This window comes from Abramis brama, assembly GCF_963993115.1.
Source record: "Abramis brama genome assembly, chromosome: 22".
Lineage (NCBI taxonomy): Eukaryota > Metazoa > Chordata > Actinopteri > Cypriniformes > Leuciscidae > Abramis > Abramis brama.
In genome coordinates this window covers 27787214-27813085 of record NC_139984.1, presented here as the reverse complement: position 1 = coordinate 27813085, position 25872 = coordinate 27787214, and the positions used below count along the sequence as shown (strand labels likewise).

General features: G+C 41.3%; 2 long non-coding RNA genes across 5 annotated transcripts in view; one reads left to right on the top strand and one right to left on the bottom strand.

Annotated features, from left to right (window-relative positions):
• Positions 1-25872, bottom strand: part of LOC311072890 — a 47769-nt gene that overhangs the window by 11070 nt on the left and 10827 nt on the right. Inside the window, exons 2-4 of one of the 4 annotated variants that reach the window (XR_014604068.1) lie at positions 19380-19450; positions 19213-19286; positions 4391-4466 (exon numbers count right to left, since the gene is read on the bottom strand). This is a non-coding gene — a long non-coding RNA (uncharacterized lncRNA). The remainder of the gene's footprint in view (positions 1-4390; positions 4467-19212; positions 19287-19379; positions 19451-25872) is intronic. The other 3 variants (XR_014604069.1, XR_014604070.1, XR_014604071.1) reach the window with 3 other exon arrangements.
• LOC311072893 lies at positions 13105-17434 on the top strand. The gene is made up of 3 exons (XR_014604079.1): positions 13105-13439; positions 15742-15815; positions 16524-17434. It is a non-coding gene; the product is annotated as an uncharacterized lncRNA (long non-coding RNA).

Genomic DNA, 25872 nt, shown 5'->3' with positions numbered 1-25872 from the left:
AGATTAAAGGTGCTCTAAGTCATGTCACGCGTTTTTTAGGCCAAAACATTTTTTGTCACATACAGCAAACATCTCCTCACTCAATATTTCTCATATTTCAATCACTGATCTGAACTTACAAATGCGCTTTCAGAGTTTTCATTTACGCTTCTGAAGTTTTCGTTTACGCTCCCTGAGTTTTCGTTCGCGGTTCTGACACATTTCTCTCGTGGGGGCGGGGCTAGTAGCAGTGTGTTCTCATTGGTTACTGAGTTTTTTATTGACAGCTTCGTGACCTGGAAGTGAAGACGTCAGTGGTGTGTTTATGTGTGGATGTGAGCGTCTGTAATCGCAGCTTTCATTTCATTTTAGTGATATTAAGTTATGCTTGTTTTTTAATTTTATCTGTATTTACCTGCTGCTACTACTTAGTTGGCAGAAGCTTTTAGGAGCACAAGAGATCTATTCAGTCTATTCAGGTGTAATTAAAGTACTGTATACTTAAAATATTGTAGTGTCCGATGTTTTCAGAGAATATTTGTTTATTCCTGATGATTCTTTTGCATGTTAGGCTCTGATTAGGTTCAGCTGTTACAATTTAAAGAGAATATTAGCAAACGTGTGTGATATATTCAGCCGTCAAGAAAGTCAAACTTCAACCAGGTAATCAAGGTTGGCAACCATGGCCATCACACTACTCATTGTTAGCATGATATACGTTTACACCATCAAAATTAATGATCACTTAAATAAGAGGAATTTAAACAATATGAAAATTACAGTCGTGTCCTGCTGTCAGATACAGACCTCAAAGGGCATTGCATTACATATGTCACACAAAGAATGTTCTTGTTGCCATTTTTTTAATTGATAATTGTATTTAGTTATTTAATTTAATTAACACCATCTTCTAACATTTAAAATTGTAAATATATTTTAACAATCATCAACCATTTCAATTGTGACTTATACAACCAGTTAAATGAATGTAATTGAAAATATGAATTCAAATAAATTTACATTCTTTATTGTCACTAAAGCATATACACAAGTATCAGAGTGAAGGTCTTGGATGCAATTATGTTGTGACAGGAAAGACCAGAATCCACAAAACATTAACTGCATAATATACATGTAATGCACAGTATTCTCATGATATACATTACTATACAAAATGCACAATTACAAATACAGAATATATTTTAAAAATTCATATACATTTTAAATGTTGCAATGATTCTTTGAGCAGTTCCTGTTGCAGTACAAGTAACAAAGCAGTGACTGGACACAAGCAGTACAAGGATAGTCCACCCAAAACATGAGCATTCTCTCATCATTTACTCACCTTCATGCCATCCCAGGTGTATATGACTTTCTTCTTGACATAAACATAGACAAAGATTTTTAAGGAAATAATCCATCTCTGTGAGTCCATAATACAAGTGGATTGTAACTCATGTACGTAAGACAGTTGGTCAGAAGTGATTTTTAATAGTTAAAAGAGTCATATTATTAGTATTTTTCTTATCTAGCCTATTGTTTGACTTCAGAAGGCATTGATTCATCCACTGAGGTCGCATGGATTGCCGTCACGCTCACTGTGTGTGATCAGCATAGATTAATAAGAATAAAGTGAAACCTCTTGTGTACTTGTGAACTATGTTTGTTTTAATCTAGAGGAAATTGAAATATTTGCTAGTTTATATTAAAATAAATCAGGTGTCTGAAGATCAAGATCCCAGTCATTCAAAGGTGATGTGTCTGAACAAAGTAAGATTATTGTCTGATAGGGACAGTGGATCTCTGGTACTATCACTCCATCCTCTGTGTCAGCATCAGAATTTTGTTTATGGAAAAGTTGCTCCACTCCCTGGAAAATGAGAGAGGAAATGTATTATAATCTAACAATACAAACTGCTTATATATTTAAGGGATTTAACAGCACTAAATATTTACCTCGGAGTCAAGCAGCATTTATCATCTGTAATACTGTTGTGTAACCAGTAGATGGCTGTATTGCCCTATATATAAACATATGGATGTGTATTCCCTAGTTGCTGGATGTTTTCAGTCATAATTACTTGCATGTATTAAGTTTTTAATTTGGACATATATTATTAAAGACTATTAAAGATTAAACATTTTTCTCAGAAATGTTCATATGAAGTGCATATACTAGATACATATAATAGCTTTATCAGTCATCTTTATCACACAAAGGTAATCAGAATAAATATTGCAACCAGGGCGATACTTCAAAATAATTGAGTGTTTACATATTACGAACAGAGACGTGGTCTGTGGTCAAGTCGTGTCTCTCCTCTTTCAAAAATTTTGCATCGCAAATTAATCAGCAATTGAGAAATTCAGGTTTAAATAGCTTTATTGGCATGGTAAAAAGGCTTTACATTGCCAAAGTTGAATCAGGCAGTGATTGACAGCGCTCTGGTCCTATGGCATTGGTCATTGACTGATACAGTACAGATACTGTACAGTACTCTAGCTCAATGTTGTTTGGGGTGGCTGGGGGGAAATATGATCTAATCGAAGACTGTAACCGAATGTAGATAAACAAGTCATGTAATGATTGGGCTAACAGTTAAATCAAGACAACACAGCTGTATAATGTTATGGGCTCTCACTGAGCTCTAAAATGGCTCTCCACCGGAAAAAAGCCAGTATTATAAATAGTATCAGTATAGTATTAATGAAAAAAAATCAGACTTACCACGAGTAGGCTAACGTTATCCAGTATCCTCCTGATATAGCGACGATGACTAATGATAAATATCATTCGTCTGTTCCTTCTATAAGAAATCATCTCAACAATATAGTGTAGCAGCAAATAAATACAGATATAAACTTAATATCACTAAAATGAAATGGAAAGCTGTGATTACAGACGCTCACATCCACACATAAACACACCACTGACGTCTTCACTTCCAGGTCACGAAGCTGTCAATCAAAAGCTCAGTAACCAATGAGAACACACTGCTACTAGCCCCGCCCCCACGAGAGAAATGTGTCAGAACGGCGAACGAAAACTCAGGGAGCGTAAACGAAAACTTCAGAAGCGTAAATGAAAACTCTGGAAGCGCATTTGTAAGTTCAGATCAGCAATTGAAATATGAGAAATAGTTAGCAAAACATGCAGTGTATTAAAAACGAAGTAAAAAAAAATTGCCTGCGATTTATTCTTTTTCAGTTTTAGAGATAATTTATTTAGTTTCAATTTATATTTTCATTATAGTTTCTTGAAAAGCTACGTTCATTTTTATTGGCACAAGAATAACTCAGACTGACCACAATATGAGCTCATCCCAGCTAGACATGTTATTGTTCTATGAATGTTTTGGGAGCATTATGTTATGGTCTTGTAATGTTTTCTGTAGCTAATTTTATTTTTGTTACCAGAATGTTCTCATACATTCTGTACATTCTACAGGAACACCTCCACCTCAAAGTTTTTATCATCAAAGGATGATGTTGTGAAGCATACATTTTTCATCACTGTTGCTTCAGTATAATAAGACTTTTTGAATTTGTGCTGGTGAGATTAATTCTCATTGAGAAATTTAACAAAGATTATTTAATAGACTGCTCATTCTTACACTTTGTCTTCTGCTTCTTGCTCTTCCACTGCCTCTGTCTACCTCTTGGGCTGATAGAAGAATTAAAGTGTTGACTATATTTAATATTAAAACCAACTTTGTGATAGATCTAACTTTCTTAGCGATAAGAAATCTGGGGCAGACAAGATGGTTTCCAACCTCTGGTTTCACAGACAAAGCTAGTCTCAGACTAAAATGCATGTTGAGCTGTTTTAACTGAACCAGTTACCACAATACGCACAATACTTAAAGGTATTTAGCAGTGATATTGCTAGAATTGTCTATTTACAGCAAAGTAAGCTGATTGCCTGCACAGAATATGATAACATTATAATATAACAATATAATATATAACAAAGTTTACAGTATCTTCGTAAATTAATTAAAAACATAAAATAAAAAAAATAAAAAACACACCTGATGCACATTCCTTATTCTTTATTTTCTGGAAGTATATTTTAAAAACCTTGCTGTATTTTTGTGTAATTAATTAAGAGAAAGTACGCCGCCATCTTACTCCGACGAAAGTGACTTGAACGAAACGACTTCCCACCTTGTAAATACGAACTTTCCAGGAGGACATGAATGCACCATAAGGCCTAATTCTGGCTTAGTCTAAGCCCTGTCTGTGAAACAGGGCCTAAGTGTACTAAATTAACTTAAATGTACTAAATTAACTTAAATGTAACTAAAGAAAGTATAAATTACCAGTTTATGAAACCTTTATGTATAATCTTAAAGCCCTGCCCTGCAGTCCTTCATCTGTGCCACATTTTTGTCCAGCTGCATTGTCTCACCTTTTCTTGTTCCAGTTTCTCAACGGTTTCCTCTGGAACATTCCTCATTCGCAGAAACTCAGTTAGATCATCCATCCTGTAGACATACATATGTTTTTATCCTCTCTAGGCCTTTACCCACATGACAAGTTTGATTACCAGTATTGTATTTAAAGAACACCCACACAGACATACATACATTACAAGTATATCAAAACAATAGTTACTACAGTAAACTCATGGTCAGTTTTGTATGGCTGGTGATGTGTAGATTTAAGTCGTAATTTATATTTGCACATAACAGGATGTTTTGTCCTGTTTTTTCTGAAAACGGTGTTTAGAATTGGGCTGTTTTGAACTGGTTTTGAACTTGCTTCAACACTGCCTCATTGGGGTCTGTATCGAGAGTTTAGGGACAGTCCCTTAGTTCGGGCAGTGTTTAAAATGTTTGGTTCTGCACTATATGCTGTTGATTACATTCCATGATAAAACGCACCTGCTCTGCAGGTGAAAACATGTATAGTTAGCTCGCGCCGCGCGATTCAAAAATAGCAGTATTTCGTCTCACATTTCACTTGCGTGTTTAGTGTTCGATAATTAATAAACGCGACATAATCAAAGAGATTTGGCCAACTTAGTAATCGACCATTTATCTACCAATGGGAACGACAACTACGCGAATTAACCTGGCCCCTCTTGTGTTCACGCAACCAATCGTTAAACCGTGCAAACGTTTATGATATGCAACGTTTTAATTTACAATTACTTTTAAACAGTGTTCAGCTGTTGTTATACAGGCATACTTACATTCAAAACAGTTCTTCATAATGCAGCACGCCTCGCTTCAGTCGCTTGCTTAACGCATGTGCACAATGCACATTGCGCATGCGTGGATTAAGTCATAATTACGAGAAAGTTTCTCATTATTACGAGAAAGTTTCTCATTATTATGAGATGTTAAGTCATTATTATGAGAAAGTTTCTCATTATTACGAGATGTTAAGTCATTATTATGAGAAAGTTTCTCATTATTACGAGATGTTAAGTCATTATTACGAGAAAGTTTCTCATTATTACGAGAACGTTTCTCATTATTACGAGATGTTTAGTCATTATTTCGAGAAAGTTTCTCATTATTACGAGATGTTAAGTCATTATTACGAGAAAGTTTCTCATTATTACGAGAAAGTTTCTCATTATTATGAGATGTTAAGTCATTATTACGAGAAAGTTTCTCATTATTATGAGATGTTAAGTCATTATTACGAGAAAGTTTCTCATTACGAGATGTTAAGTCATTATTTCGAGAAAGTTTCTCATTATTACGAGAAAGTTTCTCATTATTATGAGATGTTAAGTCATTATTACGAGAATAATTGGTAGAGATCGCGCTATATACACAGTTTGCCGAATTGCGCATATACAATTATATATATAGTCACAGCGCAGGTATGATTGTATGATCCCTCTGACATTTATTTTCTTCGGAGCTGTCGTGATTGGGGAGGGGAGGGTGAGTGCTGCATGGTTCCATGATCTCTCTCAGGCAATAGTATCCAGCTGCAGACCCGCAGCACCAGCGCCAGGAGTCCCAGGACAGCCAGTGCCAGGACCCACCAGCGCCAGGACCGGAAGTGAGGGGTGGAGTTTACCGCCAACATGTTATAATGATACATTACAGTTACAGTACAATAAGCATTTAAAAACGTTAATCTTGTGTAATAGTAATTGTATAGTTATCCGTTTCATTGTATTGTGAGAGTTACTTCCTGATCACGCTGTTGAAAAATAATGCTTGAAACTTAGGGGCATTTTATATATTACACGAAATGTATACATTAATATAAATTTATGCATGAATATAAGTGTATATTAATAAAAATGTATACATTAATATACGTGTGTAATGTAATTTATAATTTACAGTCTGCATTACATATAAAAATTTACACAAAATAGAATGTAGTTGTTAAGATTTTAATCTGGAACATGTTTATTTTTTATGTTTTTCGGGTCATCTTCTAAAAAAGGGTTTTTTTTTCTATGCCATGTAAAAAATTTACAGTAACCTTAGATGTCAATTGTTTCCATACAAACAAAAGATAACAAAATTAACTTTTTATGACAGATGTTGCCATCTCAATTTAAGTGTAAAAATATTTTTTTCATAAAAATTATCAGTAAATAATACAAAGAATTTTAAGATGCTGTAAATTAATCTATATATTAAACAATTCCATTTGAAATAATGTCATATTGTAAAAGAATGAGCTAATTTTAAGTATCTCAACATTGAAACCACGGGTGTGGGACATGAGCGAAAATGGTGTTTGGACATAAATGCTTCATAATTTGACATTAAGGGCCCTATTTTAACGATCTGAAACGCAAGTGTCAAAGCGCAAAGCGCAAGTAACTTTGTGGGCAGGTCTTGGCGCTGTTGCTATTTTCCCAGCGGGATAAATTACTCTTGCGCCAGGCGCAAATCTAAAATGGGTTGGTCTGAAGTAGCTTCATTATTCATAGGTGTGGTTTGGGCGTAACGTGAAATAAACCAATCAGAGCGTCATCTCACATTCCCTTTAAGAGCAGACGCGCTTTGTTCTAAAGCGGATTCCTATTATAACGGCGGATTTGCACGCAGACGCGCGCCAGGAGCGGTTCACAGCCAAGGAGAGCAACGCTCTCGTCAGGGACGTTGGGGATGGAGAAACCCACCCAAATTAACTTCGGTTAAAAAGGTGTATGATAATTTGGGTAAATGTGTAAGCTAGATGTATGCTTTTATAATAATGTATCTATCATTTTATAATATGTATCTATCATAATAATGTATGATTTGCAAAAATGAAAACTGCTGCTTCTGTGTAGATGACAGAATCAAAGTGTATGCGCGTTGTGCACACGCTACATTGATTATGGCCAAGCATGCGCCCTTAAAATAGCATATGGATAACATGCGCAACGCGCCACTGACTTTAAACTATTTTTTCCTGGTTAGTGGCGCAATTGTTTTCTAAACCTGCAAAATAGCATGAAGGAACGTTTGCGCCGGTACACGCCTCCTTTTTTGCGCTGAACCGCCCAGGGAGCGCAAGTTCATTCCCTAGTTTAGCGACGTACGTGCTTCTGTGGAGGGAAAAGCGCGCTTTGCGCAGGTGCAAAATAGGAATGATACATGCGTCAGTGTACAAAGTCAATTGCGCTGGGTGCAAGATAGGGCCCTAAATCATTATTTTATTTTTTTATATCAAGGTGTGCAGAAACACCCTTATACGTTATAATGATACATTAGTTACAGTACAATAAGTACTTGCTACTCGGTAAACTCCGCCCCTCACTTCCGGTCCTGGCGCTGGCGGTCCTGGTGCTGGTGGTGCTGCGGGTCGCCTCTCAGGCCTAGTTCTCTAATGCGTGCAAGGTCTTGATTGGGGTGGGGGAGGGGGTGAGTGCTGTATGCATCTCTCTCAGTTAGTTATCTAGTAGTGCGTGCAAGGTCGTGATGGGGGAAGGGGTCGGTAGACATCGCGCTGGTTGTACATAGGCTAATAAAGTACCGTATATACCCGAATATAAGACGAGGTTTTTTTGTCCTAAAAATAGGCTGAAAAATGGGGGGTCGTCTTATATTCGCGATATAGACAAAATCGCGGGGGGAAAGGGAGAAGGAACAACGGAATTAATATGAAATAGTGACTGAAACGCGACCCATTAAGACAAATGATTTCGGCTATACTTGCATATAAAATTAGAGAAGCAACATAATATCTGTGTTTAACTGAATTAAAACGCTGCTCCCCTCTGCCATGCGAGACGCAGAGCGAGCGAGAGAGAGGTGCGCGCGCGAGAAGCAGAGCGAGCGAGAGAGAGAGAGAGAGAGAGAGAGAGAGGTGCGCGCGCGAGATGCAGAGCGAGCGAGAGAGAGATATGGCGTTATTTTTTAGTCAAAAGTCATGAGCGTGTAAGACATGCTCACGAGCACATTATGTTATTTCACACGCGCAAAAATGAACCTTCAGCTGGCATGATAAAAGTACTCGCGCACAAATTCAACAACCGAGAGGTGTACAAGTAGCTGCGAGCGAGCGCCTGGCATACTCTCATAGGTTAACTCTGCTTGTACAGTGGAATCCTGCTCGCGCGCAGCGGGCTTCTGCTCGCGGAGTGCTGTTTTGCTCGCGCAGTGGATTTCTGCTCGCTCAGCTGATTTCTGCTCGCTCGAGTCTACATGACTTTTGACATTTTGGGGGCGGAAACCAAGGAGGGCACTGACCCTCTTATGATTGGTCACTTTCATCATGGAAAATCTTGGGAAATCCTAACCCCGCCCACCTTCTGACGCAGCGCGCGTCACTCAGCTGCTCTGCTACTCCGGCTATCTCTGTGTATATTTTAGACAACGAAATATGTGATAAAACACCATACTAACTCTTTTCGTTTTCATTTAAAGAAAAATTAAACATGATAGCCACACAAATGTGGTTCAGGCAACGCGTATTGATTATATTCACTGCACATTGCCTATTTATAAAAATATATATATATATATAAAACACAAACCTGCCTCTTTTCGTTTTAAATATAATATAAAAACATTAAACATTTTAATATGGTCCAGGCAATATGTGCATTTGTACTAAACAACAGATTTTGCAGTAAACAACATTACAGTTTTTAAAATTTTTACATACAATTATTACAATTTAAAATGACAAAACTCAACCCAGTCTCTTTTTGTTAAATTTCAGTTTTTATCAATATATTAGCCATTATAAAAGTATAAGTAAAAGGTATAAGAAGCTATACAAATAAAGCTATACATATAAGCTATTTAACTTTACCGTTGTATGGTTAGACTAGAGCGCTGACTTTGTATGTTTGACTGAATTGTTTGCTTTATTTGTATAGCTTCTTATACCTTTTACTTATCCACCTTATTCTGCTCTAAACAATGACTGCCATAACCATAGATATCATATAAAGGCTAGATGTCTCGTCCGCGCTGCTGGCCAATGGAGCTCGACATCCGCACACGGCGGCCATCTTACGACAGGGTGCTCGCTCACTCATAACATGGTGCATGTACTTTTAAATAACCATAACTTGCTCAATTTTCTACCGATTTTCAAACGGTTTGGTTTGTTATAAACGTCAGAGATGTAGCTATTGTACTGCATACATATGAATAATTATGTTCAAAATGTTTAAGCATTCAGAATTATAGCCACGTTAATAACGTTTGTAAGAAACCAAACCGTTTGTAAATCCGTCAAGATTTCAGCGAGATAAGAGGATTTGTGTGCGTGCTGCTCACTCACCTTAATTCACAGAGCCCTGACCTAAGATGGCCGCCAAGTGACGACACAGCTGACTCCGCCTTGAGCCATCTAGCCTTTCTATACATGTCTATGGCCATAACGACGACTCCGGTTGCCTACTTCCGGTTCGTAGCGCTTGACCTGTACTAGCAGCGAGAGAATGAGTTCAAGCTCCTCGTGTGCAGTTGTTGGTTGTTTTAACAATTCAAAGAAGATTTCAAACTTTTTAGAAACTGAGTGTTTCGAGCATAAGATAAGAAGGAGATAATGCCCATGTCCGGTTCCGTATCAGATACATTCAATAAAGTAAACGTTTAGAGTGGTTAGCGTTAAAACTGAAGCATAAGAAAAAAAGTCGGAAAACTTTGCCCATTAATTAGATGTGCAAGGCAAGCAGGCAAGTTTTCGGGTTGTTATGGACAAGTAAAAATTACATTATTGTATATTATATGAAATACAATTATAATAAAATTCTAAGTTATGAGTATGACTACTGTATACTGTAGGCTACTGTTTTTATTTTTAAAAGGATGTGATGTTGTTGTGAGATTGTCTTTTGTCCATGTTAACATGACAGATGTGAAAAACATTTTGGCTCGTTTGACTCAGCTCACTGAAAAGAGCCGGTTCTTTTGACTCACGGCTCTTTAGAAAATAAATTCTTATCTCCTTCTTATCTTATGCTCGAAACACTCAGTTTCTAAAAAGTTTGAAATCTTCTTTGAATTGTTAAAACAACCAACAACTGCACATGAGGAGCTTGAACTAATTCTCTCGCTGCTAGTACAGGTCAAGCTACGAACCGGAAGTAGGCAACCGGAGTCGTCGTCATGGCAGCGCGCATTGTTTAGACTGAGCAGAAAAAGGTGGATACTTTTATAATGGCTAATATTGATAAAAACTGAAATTTAACAAAAAGAGACTGGGTTGAGTTTTGTCATTTTAAATTGTAATAATTGTATGTAAAAATTTTAAAAACTGTAATGTTGTTTACTGCAAAATCTGTTGTTTAGTACAAATGCACATATTGCCTGGACCATATTAAAATGTTTAATGTTTTTATATTATATTTAAAACGAAAAGAGGCAGGTTTGTGTTTTATATTTTGTTTTGTTTTTATAAATAGGCAATGTGCAGTGAATATAATCAATACGCGTTGCCTGAACCACATTTGTGTGGCTATCATGTTTAAGATTTCTTTAAATGAAAACGAAAAGAGTTAGTATGGTGTTTTATCACATATTTCGTTGTCTAAAATATACACAGAGATAGCCGGAGTAGCAGAGCAGCTGAGTGACGCGCGCTGCGTCAGAAGGTGGGCGGGGTTAGGATTTCCCAAGATTTTCCATGATGAAAGTGACCAATCATAAGAGGGTCAGTGCCCTCCTTGGTTTCCGCCCCCAAAATGTCAAAAGTCATGTAGACTCGAGCGAGCAGAAATCAGCTGAGCGAGCAGAAATCCACTGCGCGAGCAAAACAGCACTCCGCGAGCAGAAGCCCGCTGCGCGCGAGCAGGATTCCACTGTACAAGCAGAGTTAACCTATGAGAGTATGCCAGGCGCTCGCTCGCAGCTACTTGTACACCTCTCGGTTGTTGAATTTGTGCGCGAGTACTTTTATCATGCCAGCTGAAGGTTCATTTTTGCGCGTGAAATAACATAATGTGCTCGTGAGCATGTCTTACACGCTCATGACATTTGACTAAAAAATAACGCCATAGAGAGAGAGGTGCGCGCGAGACGCAGAGCGAGAGAGAGAGACAGAGACAGAGAGGTGCGTGCGCACACGCGCTGGAAGAGAGAGAATGAATTATCACTGCAATTTTCAAATACAATTATTTTCTGTTAAATCCAGATATTTCAGATTTTTCCACAAAAATCTCCTTTTGTCCCAAAAATAAGTCTGGAAAATGGGGGGGGTCGTCTTATAGTCGGGTATATACGGTAGCCTACATAGAAAAAGGCTATAGTAAGTTTTAAGAACAAATTAAAATCGAGTAGAAAATGTAATAAACTACATAATTACTAATGACGAGTGAACTTGAACAGCAGTAATAAACCTGAGGGCCTTTATCTTTGTATCAGCTTCTCTGTGACCAAATGGTACATTGTCAATTATACAGAATAGGTTATACATGGATGTAATTTTTAATGACGTTTATCACTATAAGGTCTGTATTGTCATAAATAACTGAATGCTTAAACATTACTGTCTAGTAGTGCTGTATAGACCACTGCTTATTGTAGCCTGCTGTGACTGGAATTATTTCGTTGAAACTAATATAACATTTTTCAATCTTCTCTTCCAGGAAGTGATGGAAGAAAAGTCAACACAGGTAACTTATGTGCATTTACAAAATCTTTTGAGTAGTTGTTAGTAACAACAGAGCCCGTCTACGGAGAGCCTTGGCACTTCCTATTAGCCCCATTGTATCGATCTTGGTTGCAGTTCCATTAGAATTCCACTGGAGGTGATCGCGGGCGAGTGCAGACTGAATGGGAGTCTATGGGGCTAGACGGCTAAATGTGTCTCTTTCACCCGATTGCCGTTGAGAAATCTCAGATTTTATTGTAAGTTTTGCAAGTTCAACATGGGTTATAGGTCGAAAGTTGAATGAACGAGTACTTATTTCTTTTCGATTTCTTACAGGTTGAGTTGTTGTTGCCCATAACACGCTAGCATTCTGCTAATGACGTCAGCATTCTGAAAATTTATATAGTCTCTTACACGGTTTTAACATTAGAGTGAAAAACAATAATTAAAAATATATATTTATTTCTCTTTATTGTAAGATTAAAAGATTAAGATTTAAAGTTTGGTGGTCCAGATGTGAGTTTCAGTGCAGCTTCAAAGTCTCGACACGCTCACCAAACCATGCAAGAAAAAAGATGGAATAAAGAAGATGACATCCCCCTCACCAAAAATGTAATTACTCAAGAGACCATCTCAGGAAGGTAGAAGATGAAGCAAGAGGGGAGCAGACGGAGCAAATGAGTTTAAGAGCATACAAGGTATTAAATGAGACTGTTCTGGCACAGGTCATTATTTTTAACAAGCGGCATGAAGGGAAGCGTTATGGTTGACTCAAGAGTTGGGGGAAGCTGTAAGTTCCATGAGTCATGACATAAAATTTCACCATGAGTTTTACAGACAGACTGAAAAAACATTTCAAATTGCCAAGATAAGTAAACTTCTGTTTGCAATGGAGAAAGGCACTGAGACCTTATAAGGCAGGGACCGCTGGTGGTAAAAAAACAAGTGGTTTTATTTATTTTAAAGCTTGAGTCAGCATAGAGTCACCAGCGGTCAGTAAAGGAGGATGCAGGCAAGAGCGCGCTAGTGGTTTTTCAGAATACTCAGTTCTCCTGTTATTTCAGTGTTGTATTTGACTCAAGGTAAGACTATCTTTGATTCTCTGTTTATTTTTCATTTTTAACTTCACATAATTCTGTATTTTATTTAGACGCGTTGCTACATTAATCAACGGCCGCGCGTGGAAATTATTATTATTATTGCAGTTCTAAAAGCACTTAAGTATTGACTCCTAGCAGTTTCGATTTGCCCCATTTTCGCTTTATTGACTTAATTTTTCCGACTGAGACAGCAACTGTAAAAATAGATATAAATAGAGCAGTTTCAGGTCACTTCTTCAGGACCAGCGGTCAGTATAGAAGGACGCACGGCAAGAGCGCGCTAGTGGTTTTTCAGAATACTCAGTTCTCCTGTTATTTCAGTGTTGTATTTGACTCAAGGTAAGACTATCTTCGATTCTCTGTTTATTTTTCATTTTTAACTTCACATAATTCTGTATTTTATTTAGACGCGTTGCTACATTAATCAACGGCCGCGCGTGGAAATTATTATTATTATTGCAGTTCTAATAGCACTTAAGTATTGACTCCTAGCAGTTTCGATTTGCCCCATTTTCGCTTTATTGACTTAATTGGCCGACTGAGACAGCTGTCCTCACTCAAGCGGTGAAAGCATTATATCTATATGTAATTTGCGCGCTGTCGCGGAAGCGTTCAGCTCTCGTGTTCAGCCTCCTCGTGTGAAGACCGACTCGGGTAAAGACCAGCGACTCTACCTGCGCGACTCCACCGAGCAAGGACACCAGTATTTTGTTTTCCCTTTCCCTTCCCACTTTAATCTTATTTTACAACTTCATCAACATGTGTTTTCAAAACATTCCTGTTATCTCTCGGCAACGCCCCTTCATCACGCGGAAAAGGCAGCGCAATTCTGCTAATCTGCGTCCCATTCTCTCATCCTCACACACACCTCTCTCGCTTTCCGAGCGGGGTAAGGTTAGTTTTGTTTTCGATATTCCCAGACATTCGCTGAAAAATGGCAATACCTCCTAAAGGACTTGGCCAAAAATTATTTAAACCCTATTGCCGCTAAAAAGGCAAGGCTAACAATGTTTCACAAGCTTAATTTTCCGTATTTTCGCTCTATATAATAAGCACTGCCCCTCAAAAGCCGCCGCAATGTGAGTTTCGCCGGGAAAGCTCGCTCTTGACGGAGATGCGAGTAAGGGACCGTGGGGAAAGTGCACTATTTCTTAGTTTTTAAGGAAAACGCAGAGTGTGTGTTTTTGTAATAGCTTTTTGATTTTAAAGAGCCTATTGACATGAGACCAGTGCAGTTCGGTAGGGGGCCTCAGTGGGCATCTTTAACAACCTCTCCTTTGCCCCTACTGGCTGAAATGGGCATCGCATGTCCAAAATTAACATTCTTTTTGTAATAGCTTTGTCCAGCAGTGAGACAGAGACATCTAACCAGTGTCATTAAGTAGAGGAGGACAGGGGACAACTTTCACAACTTCTATTTTTACCCCTACTGGCGGAAATCGGTATTGCATGTCCAAAATTAACATTCTTTTTGTAATAGCTTTTTCCAGAAGTGAGACAGAGACATCAAACCAGTGTCATTCAGTAGAGGAGGACAGGGGACAACTTTCACAACCTCTATTTTTACCCCTACTGCGCAACTTTCACCCTACTGGCGGAAATCGGTATTGCATTTCCAAAATTAACATTCTTTTTGTAATAGCTTTGTCCATGAGTTAGACAGAGACATCTAACCAGTGTCATTCAGTAGAGGAGGACAGGGGACAACTTTCACAACCTCTATTTTTACCCCTACTGCTCTACTTTCACCCCTACTGGCGGAAATCGGTACTGCATGTCCAAAATTAACATTCTTTTTGTAATAGCTTTTTCCAGAAGTGAGACAGAGACATCAAACCAGTGTCATTCAGTAGAGGAGGACAGGGGACAACTTTCACAACCTCTATTTTTACCCCTACTGCGCAACTTTCACCCCTACTGGCGGAAATCGGTATTGCATTTCCAAAATTAACATTCTTTTTGTAATAGCTTTGTCCATGAGTTAGACAGAGACATCTAACCAGTGTCATTCAGTAGAGGAGGACAGGGGACAACTTTCACAACCTCTATTTTTACCCCTACTGCTCTATTTTCACCCTACTGGCGGAAATCGGTATTGCATTTCCAAAATTAACATTCTTTTTGTAATAGCTTTGTCCATGAGTTAGACAGAGACATCTAACCAGTGTCATTCAGTAGAGGAGGACAGGGGACAACTTTCACAACCTCTATTTTTACCCCTACTGCGCAACTTTCACCCCTACTGGCTGAAATGGGTATTGCAAAAGTGCAGAAAAACTTACTAAGAAGGGTAAACTAATGGGTAAGTTTCATAAATCTTAGCAAAAGAGTAGCGGGTAGCACCAGCATTTATTCTTATTTTAAGACAAGTCAGTTGTATTTGTATAGAGATTTTCACAAACATTGTTTCAAATCAACTTTACAGAGCTTACATGTAAGTAAAATCTAGCTATTTAAAGAGATAAGATGAATTACATGTATGATTTGGAGAGTCCTTTAGCTCCCAGTATCAGGCCAAAGCTACAGGGTTTCGATTAGGTGGAGAAGGTAAAACAGGGAGAGAAACCTGCTGTCAACACTCAGCAGTAGGGCTGCAACTAACGATTATTAAGTAACAGGTACTAATGCTTGTCTGTTGCAGATCACAGCCAGGAAACAAGCTGGAGCCTCACCGAAGATGATGAAGAAAAGAGGAACAGACAAGCAAAGCAAAGGGTATGTTCTTTTAAAGTATTAGATGCTTTCTGTTACTGTCTACTAGAGCCAAATATATACACCGATGATCCAAAACATTAGGTGAAGCAAATATTGTTGATCATCTAACAAAGCCACATAGTTCTTGTGATCAGTGTGTTGGGTGCAGGAGAAATGGGCAATGGGAATAAAGATCCCAAGTTTGTTGTGCATAATGCGGAGAACAAACAATTAAATACATTTAAAAAGCGCCCTCTCTCCACGGCACAGCACCTTTTTTTTAACCATGATACACAATATATATTTTTACACCCCTACTATACAGTGATTATCATAAAAATGAAAGCGATCATGACATTTTTTTATCTTTATTTTAAGTTCTGAAACTTGCTGGATGTTTTAATGGTACAAAGACCCATTATATGTCAAACCATCAAGGCAAAATTGATTGCTCATGTCATGTCATTTCCTTTAAACAACAATCCATTAGCTCTGTGTCATACGGGACAAATGATACATTTGGGGACTTTCTGTGACTGTGAGCAAGCAAAAGCAGTTTAAGAAACCTACATTTATGTCTCTGTTTTTTAACCCTTTAGGCGCAGAGGTTTTTTCTAAACCGTTCGATTTTGACATCTTAATTTCAAAAGGCTATATCTTAAAAGTGATAAAAGATAGAGACTTTCTGTAATAAGTTTACAAAATATACATTGTATTTGTTATTTGTAGAGGCGACCAGGATAATCCTGAAGAGACCCTGGAGTGAAGAAGAGAGAAGGGCAGTGAACAAACACCTAGGAAAGTTCATGGCAGAGACACTGGACTGCATGAGATGCCTAGAAGAGGAAAAGGCCCTGAAGGAAAGATCTTGGAGAGATATTAAAAACTTTGTTTACAATTCAATTGTAACTCTAAAAAGGAAGTCTGCTGCACGGAAAATCATGTTTTGAAAGCTTGCCGTCCAGTTGTTCTGTTCACCTTATGTTAAAGATGCTATTTTTGGTGAACCATATGTTCACAAAATAAATAAATGTAGAGCTGGTCACTGGAGATGGCATCTCTTGCTGTTTTATTTGTAGCTTTTGGAAAGTTAAGTATATTGCTAAAATTTGGTCAAATCTAATTAGATCAATAAATGGAACAAACTGAACATAAATGTTTATGAACCTCAATCTGAAACTTGCATTTGTCAATGTATATAGTGCAATACAATACAGTTTTATACAATACAGTTTTTTTCAAAGCAGCTTTACAGAGATAACATTATAAAGTTATCAATTATGTAAATAGAATTTAATGCAGCAGTAAAGAAGCCATAATGAAGTCATTCAGCTGAAGTTATTTCAGTTGAATAATGACTAGGAGCTTCTTTACTGTGTGTGTGTAATGTCACAGTTATAAATATACTGATTTTCTGATGGTTGTCATTAGATCAATGAAATATCAAACATGGGATCTCAATGTATTGAATTGACACTGAATACTACACATGATTTCATTGTTGTAATGAATAAAATAAATAAAACGACAGAATGATGAAGACTGCAGCTGGCCAGAGTTCTTCAAAGCAGATGAATAAATATACTACTTTTAAATATACTGGAATTCCAGCTCAGCCATCTCCGTGAAACCGCAACTTGGCAACCATTCAAGAATGCTTTAAGAAGGAGCCAAGCTGCGTCTTCTGAAGCTGGACAAGAGTACTCCATCTTTACATTGTACATGTAAAAAAAAAACGTGTGTATGTGTATATACACTACCACTCAAAGGTTTTGGATCTGTAGGATTTTTAATGTTTTTAAAAGAAGTCTCTTCTGCTCACCAAAGTTGCATTTATTTGATTTCACAATATTACTGTTGTTTTTTGTTTGTTAAAAAAAACAAAACAAAAAACAGTACTATTGTGAAATATTATAACTTAATACGTATATCATAGGACACTTGGAGTCTGTCCTTCTGCCATTTACGCTCTGCTCTCCTGCACGTAGGCCAAGTCCTATGTCTGTCTTACCCTCTCCCTCTCTCTCTCATTCTACTCATGAAAAAAAAATCCCCAAAGCTCCCATAACTGACTCGGCAACTATTTAAGAATGCCAAGCTGCATCTTCTGAAGCTGGACAAGAGTACTTCATCTGTACACCCTAATCTAATTTGGGTCTTTGCTCGTAAAAATCATATATTAAAATCAATATTGCATCACAAAAATCCAAGTAACTGTAATTTTGAAATCCAGAAATCAACACCAATAGAGTTAATTTCAACACTTTAAAAGTGTATATATGGGAACCACCCACAAAGTGTTAGTTCAACACTTTCAAAAGTGTTGCCTCTCGCAACACCAACAAAGTGTTACAATATGAACACTAAGAGAGTAAAATATTAACACCAATGCAGAGAACAACAACATTGTTACAGAGCTGGATGCAGTTAAAATTCTACACTGTTCTGGTGTTGACCTAACACTTAAAAAAAAAAATGGAAATCACAATCTTCTCAACCTTATAGGAGTCAAATATTACACCATCCTGGTGTCTTCTAGAATACGTTTTAATAAATTTTGTGAGTTTATTTTTAGTCCATCTCCTACCCTGAAGCCCGTTTTGCAGAGATGGACTAAAAATTAACTCACAAAACTTATTAAAACGTATTCTGGAAGATGAATTCTTCAAATAGTGGTAGAAGAGGATATGGTGCTGGTCCTTCAAGAGTCACTCTCAATCTGTCTGTCTATAAAGCCTATAAAAAACAGTCTTCATGTATTTCACAACACTTCAGCTTGTGATTCTTATTAAGTGGGGGGCATTTTTTAAGATTCTTTGCCTAACCCAAGTCTCTGAGACCCTGACACCTTGCTCTTCTGGAGACTCCAGGTAGGTTGCAGTTCTGGAAAATGGTGGCGCTGAAGACTAAAGGGTTCCTGATGGTTTCACACTTAATTATTCACCTTAATTCTTAATTCTTTTGCAGTTAACATGTGTCTTTTCTTCTCCACCTGTTTTTGTCTGACCCTGCTGACCCAATGAGCATTTCACTGTCCAATGGTAATGCCTTAACTGCAATCTCGGGTATTGCCTTAGTATTGAATTCTTCTCATGGGGATTTAATAATTTTTTACTTTTCAGTCTTAGTTAAATCTCTTTTTTGGCTTATTTTATCTGTAAAAGAAAACTTGCCTAATAATTCTGCACACCTGAAAATAAGGCGTTTATCTTTTTCAGCCTTCATGAACAATTATATATCACTTATAAATGATTAAATACAAAATTAATAGTAGTTATTAAGATTAATATGGTTTGGCATTGGCAAAATGTTCCTGGGAATAAAATATGATCAGAAAATCAACGTGCCTAATAATTCTGCACAGCCTGTAATGCCATGCCATGCAATACATGTTGTAAATTAGGTTAAAAACACTTACTTTCTGTGTTTTCCTTATTAACGTTACAAGCAAACCTCCTCATCGTCAGCTCTGTATTGAGTCAAAGATGTCGCCTTTGAAAAAAGTTTAAGCTCGCAGAACATTTAAATATCGCTATAAAACAATATGTTATAAAATACATATTGTAAATTAGTTAAAACACTTACTTTCGTCGTTTCCCTGTTAAAAAGTAACATCATCCTAGTCTGCTCCGCTTCGCACGTCATGGAAAATGCCCCTGTTATAAAAATGCATATAAATGCGATTAAACACTTAATTTATGCGTTTTCCCTCCTCGTATGCACTGCGGTCACGCCATCCTGTTTTCGGTCGAAGTCCATAGTAATCGATTGTCGAGTTCACGCGCGTGATCATAGGTAACTAAACCTATGCGCGTGAACTCGACAATCGATTACAGATTCACCCGTGTTCACTCTGAAGGAATCACTCACATGGACTTCGACCGAAAACAGGATGTAAATACAGGTATGAGCGCTGGCTGAAATAACATCACTTTTATTCATATCTTTCACATCTACTGCAGTCAGACTCACCCGTGTTCACTCTGAAGTAATCACTCACATGGCTGGGCACTTGTAATGACACATCAAGGATGTTAAGAGGCTAAAAGCAGGTTTAAAACTTGCCCCATTGAAGTCAACAGGGTGCAAATTTTAAAAAGAGGATAACACGGTGTAGGCAACACCCATTTTTGTCGTTGTTCTCTGTATTGACAGCACTCCGAATTTACAAAAAAGAACGTAGTCTGTGAGATGTAGAACAAGAATCGGGTGGAGTTTGTAGAAAACAATTTGATTTGCATTTTTTATGAATTTATTAAATATTGCAGTATAGTCAGGTATACAGTATATGACTTTGACAGTTAATTATTAAATAATAAAACAAAACAACATGAAAAATCACCACAGTGGTAGTCTGTGAGATGTAGAACAAGAATCTGGTGGAGTTTGTAGAAAACAATTTGATTTAAAAAATGTATGAATTTATTAAATATTGCTGTATAGCCAGGTATACAGTATAGGACTTTGACAGTTAATTATGTAAGGGTTAATGCCCGACGAGGTGTCCATTATCAGGTTCTCTTACGAGAGGTTCTCTCGTATTGCGCAAGTTGCTTACGCTACGGGAAAGTCTTCTTTCTTCGAGATCTGAAGCCAAAAATTATCCTTAATTTTGTATTCATTGTCAACGCAGTGCGGCAGCCGGCAGACCAAGGCAGGCTGTATAAGCGTGCTCATTGGCTGCTCGGCAGCAACTGCTTAAGCCTATCAGTGAGCCTCGTGAAACGTGGCCTCCAATGAGGGCGCTTCGCGCCCTCCACACCCTTCTAACCGTCAAGATGGGTGTGGCCAGAGTGTATATAACGAAGGCTCACAGGCTGAATATCTGATTTTCTTGTCTTCAGCGAAGCTCTTCGCATCGCTGGATCTTGAGAGCCGCCGCCGTTGAAACCAGCGACCAGCAAGCCTAGGACAGCGCCTGAAGAAGCCGGCCGCCTTCGCCGCCTTCAGCCATCCGTGCCTGCTACGCTATCCGGCGACATATCCTTTTACTGCTGTGTGTGTTCGCCTACTGCGACACATACTTTCTCTCATTCTAAAAGAGCACGAGGCGTTTTTCTAAAAATGCCTCGTTTTTTCCTGCGGCTTGTGCCGCGCCCCGCTCAGCAACGGAGACCGCCACCTCATCTGCGCTCTCTGCCTGGGCCGCGAGCACGCTGCCACCGCACTCTCTACGGGCGGCTGCCCCGAGTGCGAAGAACTTTCAATGTCGACCCTGCGGGCTCGACTTGAAGTTTTCGACCAAGCTGTCGTTCAGAGACCTCCGGACACTGATGTGACTGAGGAGCTCGCCGGAACTTCTCCCTCGAGCTTCTCTCTCGCCCTCTCCGCCCCCCCTCCCGGCCGTTCAACCGCCGGCTCTCGCCCGCGCCGCCGCGTCAGGGGATGAGGCGAATGAGATAGATACACTCCCTCTGTTCGAGCCGCGCTACTGCGCCGCTCACAAGGGATGGCAGAAGCGGACGGTCCTGGAGCTCTCTTTACATTACAAGAAAGCTACTCCGTCCTCGCGCGTCACTCACCAGCGAAAGGAGAACAGAGTGTTTTCGTCCCGCCCTGGCCGGACCTACCTCCATTCCTCACACATTTCTCAGTTCCCTCTTGAGTTCAGGTGACTGGAATTGTTCATATTGCAGTATACGAGCCTGTTATAAATACACGCACGCCTGCAAGCAAACGCCGTCGCAAGACATGACGCTCTTATATGCTCGCTCTAACCAAAAGTTAATGAATTCTCCCCTGTGGCAGAATCTTAGGCTTTTGCGCCAGAGATCCGGGTTCGATCCCGGCTCTCGCGGCAGATAAAAATGTATGCTGTTCGCTTCTCCAAGCTCGCGGCAAGCTTTTCTTATTTACAGAAAGCGAACCCGCTCTCCCCCTTGTTGGGCCGCGCAGATTGCGCCGTTCACAAGGGATGACAGAGCGGACGGTCACGAGCAACGTTCAGCGCGCGCGCCTCACTCACCGGCGAAAAGAGGAGAGAGAGTGTTTTCGTCCCGCTGTGGCCGGACAAACCGCCAATTCTCACACATTTCTCAGTCCGCTCTTAAGTTCAGGCGGCTGGAAATATTACTATTGCAGTAAACGAGCCTGTTTTTATTACACGCACGCCTGCAAACAAACTTGAGGTTGCTCACTTATATGCTCGCGCTAACCGAAAGCTATTGTGTTCTCCCCTGTGGTACAGTGGCAGAATTATAGGCTTTCGCGCCAGAGACCCGTGTTCGATCCCGGCTCTCGCAGCAGATAAAAATTTATGCTGTTCGCTTCTCCGAGCTCGCGGCCAGCTTTTCTTACATACAGAAAGCGAACCCGCCTCTCGCACCCCTCCTACTCATGGTGGTGCTCGATTATTATTGAGCCTCTATACACGAGGGAAGAAAAGACGGTTAAGTCCCGCTGCGGTTGGACCACCGTCAAAGCTTCACGCTCTGTCAGTCCCCGTTGCCACGGCTACTGCAGATGTTTACCTCGCAGCCAACGAGCCGGTATATCTACCCGCTCGCCTGCGCGCAACCACCGTTCTCACGGCGACCCAGAGAAATCTCAAATGAGCATAATGTCTGGTTGCACGGCTCACGCCGTATGTGTTTCAAATGCAGTGAATGTGCCCACGTTTCCGTGTTCACCCCTGCACACAAGCACTATAAATCCCGTGTCTCTCACAGAGCCCACTCTCATAAAGCAGGCAGAAGCCGCTCGAGTGTTAAAAGTAGGTCACGTGTCCACCTCCCCGTGCCCACACCTACTCACTGCCCGCTCTGTCACACGGCCTCTCACGACCGGTCATGTTTTAAATGTAAGTCCTGTGCCCGCCCTCGAACGCTCACACATACTAACAAACATTTCGCCCCGACGCCGCCCTCGCGCGTCGCGCCTCACACTGTATGTTCCCCGTCCAAAGCCACTGGGACACTGTGTGTAAAACGGCCAGCTATCGCTGCATGCGAGCCGCCGTATCTAAGCACCAAGAGCGCGCGCGCTGCGCCCGCGCCCCCGTTACGAGCTCTCGAGCCCTCGACGCGCGGCAATCAGAGCTCGGAGGCCATTCTGCCCCTGGCTGCACACGCGAAAGCGTGGGAAGCTATTCAGGCATGTCAGAATGGGTGCTAAGCACAGTAAAACAGGGCTATACTCTGCAGTTCGCTCGCCGCCCTCCGCGCTTTCAAGCGCGTACCGAGACCAGAGTGAATGGGGAAGTTGCACTTCTACTTCGAGCAGAAATAGCTACACTTCTGTGCAAAGGGGCTATAGAACCGGTTTTCCCCTTCTATGAGCGAGTCGGGCTTTTACAGCCGTTATTTCCTCGTTCCCAAGAAGGACGGAGCTCTCAGACCAATTTTGGATCTGAGACGTTTGAACAAAACTCTTATGAGAAGACCGTTCAAAATGCTCACAACCAGGCAAATTCTCGCGCAAATTCGCCCGAGGGACTGGTTTATATCTCTCGATCTAAAAGACGCGTACTTTCAGATCCAGATAATACCCCGTCACAGGCCATTCTTGAGATTCGCCTTCGACGGTCAGGTATATCAGTACACCGTCCTGCCTTTCGGCCTGTCGCTGGCACCCCGTACATTTACGAAGTGCATGGACACGGCTCTCGCTCCCCTGAGGGGTCGGGGAATGCGAATTCTGAACTACTTGGACAATTGGCTAATTCTAGCACAGTCAGAGGCCGAACTCATCGCCCACAGAACAGTGCTTCTAAGCCACCTGGACAGCCTGGGGCTCACGGTCAACTGGACCAAGAGCTCATTAGTGCCCAGTCAATCAACCTCTTTTCTGGGTTTGGATCTGGACACTGTGGCAATGACGGCCCGCCTGTCGACACAGCGCGCGCGCTGCATTCGACGCCTGGCCGCGTCTTTCCAGCCGGGCAGCACCGCACCTCTCAAGACATTTCAGAGGATGCTGGGTTGTATGGCTTCAGCTGCAGCAGTGCTTCAGCTGGGTCTGTTACGTATGCGCCCGCTACAACGCTGGCTGAATGCCCGAGTGCCTCACAGAGCCTGGGCTTCCGGCGGCATTCGAATCAGAGTGACTCAGAGCTGCGTTTCAGCACTGAAGCCCTGGTTAGCGGCCGACTGGTACCAGCGGGGAGTGACAATGGGAGCCATCTCGCACCGCAAAGTTATCTCGACGGACGCTTCCACCTCAGGTTGGGGCGCTCTTTTCGAGGGCAAACCGGTCTTTGGCCTGTGGTCAGACCAGGAGAAATGCCTCCACATAAACTGTTTGGAGATGATAGCGGTCGAGAACGCGCTCAAGCGCTTCCTCCCATTTATACAGGATCACCATGTGCTAGTCCGCTCGGACAACATGTCAGTGGTATCCTATGTGAACCGACAGGGCGGCGTCAGATCCAGAAACCTGTGCAAGCTGACAGAACGCCTTCTCGTGTGGGCTCACCGCTCGTTGCGCTCGCTGAGAGCCGCGCACGTGCCGGGCCACCTGAATGTCGGTCCAGACAGACTGTCCAGAGACATCATTCCCCCGGGAGAATGGTCCCTGCACCCCCAGACAGTCCAGTTTCTCTGGCGCCTATTCGGCAGAGCGGAGGTCGATCTCTTTGCGTCAAGAGACAACGCTCACTGCCCGAAATTTTTCTCAAAAAGCGAGGATGCGCTGTCCCAGACATGGCCCAGCCTCCCGCTGTACGCTTTTCCCCCGATCAGTCCAGTTTCTCTGGCGCCTATTCGGCAGAGCGGAGGTCGATCTCTTTGCGTTAAGAGACAACGCTCACTGCCCGAAATTTTTCTCGAAAAGCGAGGATGCGCTGTCCCAGACATGGCCCAGCCTCCCGCTGTACGCTTTTCCCCCGATCTCCCTGTTACCACAGGTCGTTGCGAGGATCAGGGAAACGCACCACCCAGTGCTTCTTATAGCCCCGCGTTGGGAGAACCAAACCTGGTACCCAGAGCTGGTGAGGCTGTCGCACTCATCCCCATGGCCGATCCCCGTGAGAAAGGATCTCCTCTCTCAAGCCGGTGGGTCGATCTGGCATCCCCATCCAGAGCGATGGTCTCTGCATGCATGGGTAATCAACGGATACCCGTTGACCTGCCAGAAGGGGTCGTGAACACGATCACGCAGTCTAGAGCCCCCTCCACGAGACGGCTCTACGCGTCTAAGTGGTCGGTGTTTTCTAAATGGTGCGCTACTAAGAGCTTAGATCCACGTGCATGTGGGGTCCCACGGGTGCTCTCCTTCCTACAAGAGCTGTTGGACAAGGGCAGGTCCCTTTCCACGCTCAAAGTGTATGTGGCGGCTATTGCAGCGTTCGCTGAGACGACGCGCGGCCAGACATTAGGAAGGAACGAGCTTATTATCCGCTTCCTCAGAGGAGCCAGATGGATGAATCCCCCGCGGCCCCCCTCGGTTCCTATTTGGGATCTGTCCTTGGTCCTGGAGGCCCTGAAGGCTTTTCCCTTTGAACCGCTTGAATCTGTGGATTTAAAGTACCTGTCGCTCAAAACCGTTTTTCTGATAGCTCTGTCTTCAGTAAAACGCGTGGGGGATTTGCACGCGCTATCTGTTAGCCCTGCATGTCTTGAGTTCGGACCGAATGACTCGAAAGTCATTCTCAGACCGAGACACGGTTACATCCCCAAAGCGATTGGAACCCCTTTTAGGGCACAAATTATTTCCCTTTCGGCTCTGCCAGCATCCGATAATGGGGACAGTGATAACCTCCTATGCCCTGTCAGGGCGCTGAGAGTTTACATCACGCGCTCCGCCGCTTTCAGGCGTTCCGAGCAGCTCTTTGTTTCCTTCGGCGGGCGCACCAAGGGTCTCGCCGCCTCGAAACAGAGCCTGTCCAGGTGGATAGTGGACGCGATTGCAGCAGCTTATGCCTCCAAACACCTGCAGTGCCCTCTGGGTATCAGAGCCCACTCTACTTGAAGCATGGCCTCTTCGTGGGCATGGTCCAGTGGAATTTCTATCCACGATATTTGTATGGCGGCGGGCTGGGCCTCCCCATCGACATTCGTGAGGTTTTATAACCTGGAAGTTCCCGCCTTACAGGCTAAATTGCTGTCACTATAAGTGACATGTATGCTCTGCCCAGTCGCTC